Source organism: Hibiscus syriacus, unplaced genomic scaffold (genome assembly GCF_006381635.1).
Source record: "Hibiscus syriacus cultivar Baekdansim isolate YM2019G1 unplaced genomic scaffold, ASM638163v2 tig00110833_pilon, whole genome shotgun sequence".
NCBI classification, from domain to species: domain Eukaryota; kingdom Viridiplantae; phylum Streptophyta; class Magnoliopsida; order Malvales; family Malvaceae; genus Hibiscus; species Hibiscus syriacus.
In genome coordinates, this window is record NW_024062884.1 from 761325 (window position 1) to 770970 (window position 9646).

At 34.2% G+C, this 9646-nt stretch overlaps 2 pseudogenes; one reads left to right on the forward strand and one right to left on the reverse strand.

Annotated features, from left to right (window-relative positions):
- Positions 1-3379: 3379 nt before the first annotated feature.
- LOC120143055 lies at positions 3380-4619 on the reverse strand (annotated as a pseudogene).
- A 2034-nt stretch (positions 4620-6653) lies between these two features.
- On the forward strand, positions 6654-8870 carry LOC120143094 (annotated as a pseudogene).
- Positions 8871-9646: the final 776 nt, after the last annotated feature.

Sequence of the window (9646 nt, forward strand, 5' to 3'; positions counted from 1 at the left end):
AATAACAAGAATAACAAAGCCACAAAATCTAAAAACACAACAACAAAATCAAAGCAGAAGGAATCAGATCCTAAAACTACACAGAGAAATGAAACAGATGAGATTCATTCAACAAGCCACAAATCAGATAAGCAATAAAATTAGAAAATTAACAATCCAAAGAGATTTGTACCTGTATGCTAGAAAGAAATATTACATTGACAATTTTAACTTAAAATATTACTTCTTTCGTCTCATTTAATGTGTCTCTTTTGGTTTTATGCCCCATCAAAATGTTCTATTAAAAAAGTCAACAAACAATAACACTTATATTTCTTTTTTACCCTTATATGTCACTCTTTTACACCTATCAAAACAACCTGTCAAATCTATCGGTCACCTTTCAGGTTAATTTTGTCATTTCCCTTGGTCAAATACATCTCTTAAAACTATGTGCATAGTCAATATAAGACACAAATTATGGGACATAGGGAGTACACATTTAACCTAAACAGTTTATATATGATAATATTTAACAAACCATAAGTTTAAATAATAACAAAATCAAGGTTAAAAGTTAACCCTAAAATTAACAAGATATAGAGGATTTATTGGGATAACTAATACTGCTAAAGAGATACGCTATCGGAAATATTAATGTTTTTTTAATATTTCTGGTAAAGTGTTATCTAAAACATTATTTTTTTCTACTGGAAATATTAATATTTGATGCTATCAAAAATGTTATTTTTCTACCAGAAATTAGGTAGCGAAATTAACATTTCTGATAAAAAAATATTTAGGTAGTGCTTTACCGAAAATATTAAAAAATTAACATTTCTAATAACGTCTTTTCTTAGCCGTATATTAGACTGTCGTACAGTATACTACCCGATTTTATTGGTTTAAAAGGAAAGTAAGACTAACGGAAAAATGCATTTTGAAGTATATGCGTTTAGTATGTGTTAAGAGTTGTGTGATTCGAATTCTCTTTTGATAGGACATGAGATGATTAAAAAAAATTAACTTAAATATATATAAAATGAGGATATACATAAACAATCTCAATCGGTCATTCCCTTCAGCCAATAAGAATGTAATTAGCTTAATACATTTTACCTTATGTGACATCAAAGAGTATCATTTATGTAAATAATATTGTTTGACATTTATCTTAATAATAAGTTTAGAAACGAATATTATACTCATAATTTGCTAAGAATCCACCCGTCCTAAGTTAATTGTAAACACTCTTATGCATTATTAGTTAAATTTTGAAAAAGATATAAGTAATTTTAATAAAAAGTAATAAAATTATGTACTAAATTAAAAATCTAGTTTAAGTTAATATTGTTTTATTATATAAATACGTTAGTTTTATTAAAAAGAAAATATATAAAATTACAATGGAGATTTACAAGCATAATCATAATAAACTAAAATATAATTAGGACATTTCCTATAACATTGACAAAATCTAGTCACCTAGATCACACAATGACCAAGAAGGAAGGACAAAATAAAGATACGAACAAATCTGACTGCATCGGCGAACGAACCACAAAATGAGATGAAGCTGCTGAAAAAATCATCGACAAATCGTAATCAGAGTCGAGCGACGTGAGAAAATTATCTATGAACGAAAACTCATATTCAATTAATTCGACAGTCCAAAACAGGGAAGATCAGCATGATAACAAATAAGTGTCATCTTAATCGGTGTTATAAACAAACATGAATATTCAAGAATATAGGCATCCTAAATAATACAAATATTTTAAAATCTTAGGTTTTTTTTTTTATCATTTTATTAACATCTTTGAACTCCAAAAAAATGGTCAGATTTAACTCTAGATTGTAATATTCAAAAATTCATATATGTTTATTATGCAATTTATTGAATCAAATCTACAACAGTTCATTAATATTTGCACGATTCATATTAATTTTCTAAAACAACTGAACCCAAACCATTCAAATCTTAACATTAATTTTGAACAAGTTATTAAATGAGACAAAAATTAAACTTTAGGTATGATTTAAAAAAAATGAGAGCTTAAGTATTAAAACGAATCAGAATTGATAGTTTAAGTATTAAACGCGTATCTACCCTAAAATATTCCTCAAATGGTGATCAAAGGTGCGCACCACCTAGCACACACACCTTTATCCTACGTGATGCGTCCAACCAATAAAAGATATTTTTTGATAATAATTGACCTAGAGTGCTTAATCCGTAAATAATGATTTTAATAGTGTTTTTTGCTGAATTTTTCCGAGAGAGTAGAGCAAAATATCTCAAGTCTTTCATTAGATGTAAGTCAACACATGTTAAACCAGAATTTGCAAGTATAGCAATTCATAAATGGCCTGTGTTCTTTGTATAACGTTTCTTGACAGAGTGACGCGACACTAAAAAGAAAACAGAAGTACGATCTTAACTAACACATCGATGTTGCTATCCGGTTTGTCATGCGGTGGCCGTCATGACAACATCGTTAATGTCCAAACAACAAGAACCGCCTAAAAGAAGCCATATTCAGAACCATGCCACAATGTATAAAGGTTCTCCTTTCATAGTGTACTACTTGAATTAATTGCATAATCATTTCACTCTGTTCTTATTTCTCCATAGTACATCCTTAGGTTGTTCGGACTTCCGACTCATCACTTTTCTTTGAATCCCATGCCTATAGGGATACTATCCTCGAAGAACCTTCTACACATGGGAAAACTTGTATATGTCGAATACATATCTGTATCTGACACAAACAAGTTCATGTGACATAGATTCATCCTTTTAAAGATCACACTCCACATTCGAGCAAGCCAGATTGAACATGGCCACGACAACCTGTGATAAATTCTCTTTTCAAACAAATAAACTAGTTCTTGAGCAAAAACATACAAGACATCCTAAAAGCTTTCTTCTAGTTTAATCAGATTAAAATTATCCCAATTGTTAGAAACAACTAACATGATTGTTTCTATATCAGCTATTTATAAACACGCGAGATAACAAAGCAGTTTCGAAATAACTCACCAAATTTCGAATAAAAGCAGAAACTACGGCTGTTCCTTAGTTTCAGATTCGCAGTTGAGAATTGGATGGACACTTCATAAGCAATGGATCATTTAGTATCTAGGGGAAATAAACTCAAAAGGATAGATCAATTTCACTGACAACATTTTCTGATCTATGATGACATGGAAGTTTTTAGTTTGTACTCTACACAAACGGGTTTACCGCATTTTGTATTCTACACAAAGGAGTTAATAATTCTAAGCAAAGTATAATTGATACGTTGTCTCGACTAAGACGAAAAAAGCACAGACATGATAAGTCCATCGATTCAATTCACAGCCTTACTGCAGCAACAAAACAAAGTACAAGACTTGACCAAGTTATAATCGAATACCTAAATGATTCGAGGAAAATTTCCACATTCGGCTCAACAAGCATTTATATAGTCATCATGAGTTGTATGATTCAGGATCATGTTCAAAATGGCACAACACTTTCTAAGAATACAATAGCAGTAACATTAACATTAAAAGTTGATGCCCCAACAAAAGAAAGCATGTTTTGGTAGGCACTACATTACAGCAACGGTAAAAGTAGATGCATGGCTATTTGTGAAATAGTATCCCTAATTCCATAATTCACTAAAATGTGCTAAAAAACATCCCAACTTGCGTCATTTATGGAAAAACTTTACCCCCTATGAGTTTCGACTTTTCGAGCATTCAACTCCTCTTGAAGCCATGGCTTTTCTGGCAGCCATACTAGTCCTAGCAGCCCTTGCATTATCATACTCAAACTTCAACACATCTTGTATATGAGAAGTATCCCTTGACATAAAAGAACCTCCCCAAAGGCACTCTCTTCAATCAAAGGAAAACAGAAAAGCAATGAATTCACTACCCAAAAACCAAACCCCACCAAGAAAAAGCACCCAGAGCAGCTCCAGCAAAAGCTTGAGCCAAGTATGGTAACCCAGATAAACCCTGGAATACAAAGTCAAAACAGCCAACGACCATGGCAAAAACAAAGCAGCCCACTTGGTTCTGACTTTCCAAATCCCACCGATCCCTTGCAAGTTAAAAGGTAAGTAAACGGTGAAGAAGAACATGTATTGAGAGTGACTCGAAGGCCAGCCTGGGAATCACACATTTCTAATTGAGCACAGGTTTCGGGTCTGGCTTGTTGAACGGATTTCTTGATCAGTTCATTGATGATTGGGATATTACGAGGCCTAACCCAAAGAACATTCCTTGAAGCTCTCTACGGAATATGAAATGAGAAACAAAGCCAGTAAGCCACCGAGGGAAATGAAAACGGGGACTAAAGAAACCCAGGCTAAGAAATGCCCGAGTTGATCCCTCTTTGGTACCTCACGTGGGTTAAAGTCACGGCTTTTAATGGATAATCTGATCCCATGGTGAAATTCAGATGAAGACTCGATTTGGGTTTTCGGAGAAACTAGAATTCCGATCAATTTCAGGTGGGATCTGGTCTAGCAGAGTTAGGCCTTTTAAAACTGGGATTTTCACTTTACAGTGTTTGTTTCTCGAGAAACCGCTGATGAAAAGGAAAAAAATGGAAGGTGCGAATTTGGAAGACGTTCCAATGAAGAACAACCACGGTGTTGGCGACACGTTGGAATAATGGACAACACACGTTGATAGGTAGCTTTATGTAATTTTGTAAAATATTAGGGGCAATATTGATTTTCGACATGGAAATAAAGTCAATATTAAAGTACACAATATTTTTTATTAAAAAAATTAAATATCACTAATCTCATACTTTTTTCTTTAACTTAATTTTTCTCTCAATATTCTTGTGTCGTTTTCATCTCTTCTTTTATTTTTTGTTTAGCTGATAGTGATATTAATTTTAATATTAATTATCAATCGTTCGATGATTATTATTTTTCTTGTTCTTTTTCATATTATATCTTTATTTTTTCTTGACTTTTTTAATTTTAAATAAGAGTATCTGTCATTGTGACGCGATTTTCTCTACTCTTGTAGCATGCTTTTTCTATGCTCTTGTGGCACGTTCCTTATGTTTTTCAGTAAGTTTTCCATATACTTCTACGGTCGTGTTGGTGCTTTTACAAATATTCTCATGGTCTTTGTTTTCTGATTGACTTGTCGGTGGACATGTATTGTCAGTTTCCTCTTTGATAAATGATCGCTTGTCGATATAATAATAATTGTGTAGTGAAGTAATCTGCCAAATTGTTTGGTTTGCTCACCACTTCTTTATCACATCGTAAAACGTCTCACTCGACAGAGACACTGAGTTTTATGTACTCGATTGTTTTGATGTTTGGAATGTTTTATTCTCTTCGTATCTTTGGATTTAATATTTATATTTTATGAACGAGTTTTTGGTAACCATTATCTCTAATTTTCTCTTTAGATGTATTGTAATTTTGATTCTTCTATTTTTAGTAATGAAATTCAGTTGCCATTGTTAATAAAAATGACGGTACTAGAACTAGACATTAACTTGCTGACCAGTTATATGATAAAATATAATATCATAATTATTTAAGTTGTATTTTATTGATTGAATCTTTATTTAAATTATGTTGTAGAGTTAGTGCTTGAAACATTATGTTTTTGTAAGGGTGCTTAATTAGTTGAGTAACTCGAAATCCACTCGATCAAAACTCAATAAAAACTCGACTCTGATTGACTCAGCAAGAACTCGAGCTCGACTCAAGACCTTAACGAGTTGAGTCGAGCAAAATCCAACTCGAATTAATAAGTTCGCGTGCAACTCGGTAATTCTTTTTATTTAATTTTTTAGTAGTTATCTTAAAAAATTATTTCACTCTAGAATTAATTTACTAATAGATAATAAAAAATGATAAATTAATAATATATTAATTTTTTAATAAAAAACACAAAATTACTAAATTATTAATTAATGTTTTACCATACTAAAAATCAAACACTGATAATTATTTTAATATATTTGTGAATTGTTACTATGAAGTTTAGATTTTGAAATTGTTTAGTATGCTCTTTTGATGTTTTTTTTGTTAAATTTATTAACTTATGTTTATATTAAGTTATATATAGTATCAATAGATTTTACATATAGTTAAGAAAATAAGAAAAATTTTGATGAACTTAACGAGCACGAGTCGAGTAAAATTTGAACAATTCTAATGAAAAATGAATCGAGTCGAGTATTACCCAACTCGCGATCGACTCACTCGATAAACACCCGTAGTTGTCGAGCAAGTACTTGAAAGCAATGAGAATGTCTATAGACATCAACAGAATAAAATTTAGCCATATCTCAATCAACATATTAACGTCTAACTCATACGTTCGTCAATTTTTTAACAGAAAAAATAATAATTTAGAACATATAAATAATCTAGTGATTATTCAATAATTTTTAATAATCAAGGGATTTACTGAAGTAATTCCCTATGGTCGGCGGGACCATTTAAGTACTTTGCCCTAAAGTCAATTAGGGCAGGCCGGCTGTCTGACATGGTTGGAGATAGAAAATATCGAAAACCATTTAAGTGCTAATCTGAGATGTAGAACAGAAGCCGTTGGATTAGTTGTGATCGACGGCTAAGAAAGAAACCCTAGCTTAGCCAATGCTGAGAGAGTGTCTACTTAAGCTGAATCAGCAGCCCGCAGCTCTCGCGCACTCTCACAAACTTTCTACTCTTATCTTCTCTTGGATTTCAAAGAGTCTCTCTTTTTAGCTCACAGGTATGAATCCGTGTACTAATTATTAGTGTTTTTCAAATTTCATTTCTTTGATTCGAAGGAAAATCCGATCTGATTGGTTCTTAGCTGAAATATTAGTTATATTTCTGAGTGATCTGCTCATAGTTTATATAAGTTCACTTTTATTGTCATGTGAAATGATTCTTTTTTATTTTCATGTTATTATTCATGCATATATGTTCGTTTCAGAGTTCGAAATCTGTTTTTTGTTTAAAGAATTCCAGTTCTTACTGATTTATTGAAGCAGATGCAGCCTCGTATTTTTACATGTTGAATCTGTTAGATTTATATGTGGATTGATTTTTAATTTTTCTAAAATGGGTTTGAATTATTTTTTTTTTTAAAAACTGATCTCGTTTTTTAAGCTGATCTTAAAATTATCACTTTATTCATAATATTTGTTTGGTTTTGACGTGGAATCTTTATTGTGGCTAGGTGAAGGAGAATTATGTTTTGAGCTTGTATGATTTGTTTTATGTATATGTTCATGTCTTGATTTTCAGATTATCTCCCAAATTTTAAATGGGTAAGGAGAAGATTCACATCAACATTGTGGTCATTGGCCATGTCGACTCTGGTAAGTCAACGACCACCGGTCATTTGATCTACAAGCTCGGTGGTATTGACAAGCGTGTGATTGAGGTTCGAGAAGGAGGCTGCCGAGATGAACAAAAGGTCATTCAAGTATGCCTGGGTGCTTGACAAGCTTAAGGCCGAGCGTGAACGTGGTATTACAATTGATATTGCCCTCTGGAAGTTTGAGACCACCAAGTACTACTGCACCGTCATTGATGCCCCGGACACCGGGACTTTATCAAGAACATGATTACTGGTACCTCCCAGGCTGACTGTGCAGTCCTCATTATCGACTCGACCACTGGTGGTTTTGAAGCTGGTATCTCCAAGGATGGTCAGACCCGTGAGCATGCTTTGCTTGCATTTACCCTTGGTGTCAAGCAAATGATTTGCTGCAACAAGGTGAGGTTTATAATCAATCGTGTCTATCATTGTATTGAATTAATGGCCCTTTACGATTATTGTGTTGATTGATACTTGATTATGTGACTGATCTGATTATCAATTATCATTTGTTATAGATGGATGCAACAACTCCCAAGTATTCCAAGGCTAGGTATGATGAAATTGTGAAGGAAGTCTCTTCATACCTTAAGAAAGTTGGTTACAACCCCGAGAAGATCCCATTTGTCCCAATCTCTGGTTTTGAGGGTGATAACATGATTGAGAGGTCTACCAACCTTGACTGGTACAAAGGTCCCACTCTCCTTGACGCTCTTGACCAGATCAATGAGCCCAAGAGGCCATCAGACAAGCCCCTCCGACTCCCGCTTCAGGACGTCTACAAGATTGGTGGCATTGGAACCGTCCCTGTTGGTCGTGTGGAGACTGGTGTCCTTAAACCTGGTATGGTCGTGACATTTGGTCCCACTGGTCTGACCACTGAAGTCAAGTCTGTTGAGATGCATCATGAATCCCTCCCTGAGGCTCTCCCTGGTGACAACGTCGGGTTCAATGTTAAGAACGTTGCTGTTAAGGATCTCAAGCGTGGTTTTGTTGCTTCAAACTCCAAGGACGATCCCGCCAAGGAGGCTGCCAATTTCACCTCACAAGTCATCATCATGAACCACCCTGGCCAGATTGGAAATGGATATGCCCCGGTCCTCGACTGTCACACCTCCCACATTGCCGTGAAATTTGCCGAACTGTTGACCAAGATCGACAGGCGATCTGGCAAGGAGCTGGAGAAGGAGCCCAAGTTCTTGAAGAACGGCGATGCCGGGATGGTGAAGATGGTTCCCACCAAGCCAATGGTTGTGGAGACTTTCTCCGAGTACCCACCTCTTGGACGTTTTGCCGTCAGGGACATGCGCCAGACCGTGGCCGTTGGTGTCATCAAGAGCGTTGAGAAGAAGGACCCAACCGGTGCCAAGGTCACCAAATCTGCCGCCAAGAAGAAGTGAGATTGCATTTGAGCAATATCGCTGCTAGGATAACTTTTCAGTAATGCTTTGATTTTTGTTTAGTTTTGGTCGGACCAATTTTGATATGCTTCTCGCTGCTGTCATGTTTTGGTTTGAGACTGAACATTGTTGTTGTTTGTCTGTACTTTTTCTTCTTCAACTGCCTTGTATGATTTATAGGTTTTACATTTATGTCTTCAAGGTGTTCTGGTTTACATGATGGGTCCCAAAATCATTTCGGCATTAGAATTTCTTAAACATTCACAAATAAAATTTCAGGTAAATACCCATAATAAAACGGACAACTAAAATAACTAAATTTCTGACTCTGCATTGCATCAGCCGCTGTGATGAATGATTTGACGATCATGGGAATATAAAGCTCTTAAGTACAGTGGGTATTGTATTTAAGGAGATGACAATCGAAATAACACCATTGATGACACGTGTAAAAGGTCAATGTCTGTTAATTGATATGAGAAACTTAGGTGACATTTTGCTCGTAGGAATCTTTTGGAATTAGGGGGAATTGGAATCTAATTTCACTATTTTTTCATGTTTGGTTCAAGTTTTCACTTGTTGGAGGGAATGTGAAATTTACCATACTACCTCATCAATCTTTTAGTAATTTATTAACATATTTTGATTGGATTTTACCTTATATATTTAGGAATAATTACAATAATACCCCTCTATATATAATTTTTTTCAATTAAGTCACTGTTTTTTGAATAAAAATATTTTTTATTATTTCAGGTCGAGTCGGGTCGGGTTTCTAATTTATATATTCGGATCAGGTCGGGTGAAACTTTATTTGGTCGGGTCGGTCGGTTTTTTAAGTGTGATATTCGGGTCGGGTTTAGGTGAAAAATACTCGACCTGACCCAAAAAAATATAATTTTACCTTATATATTTAG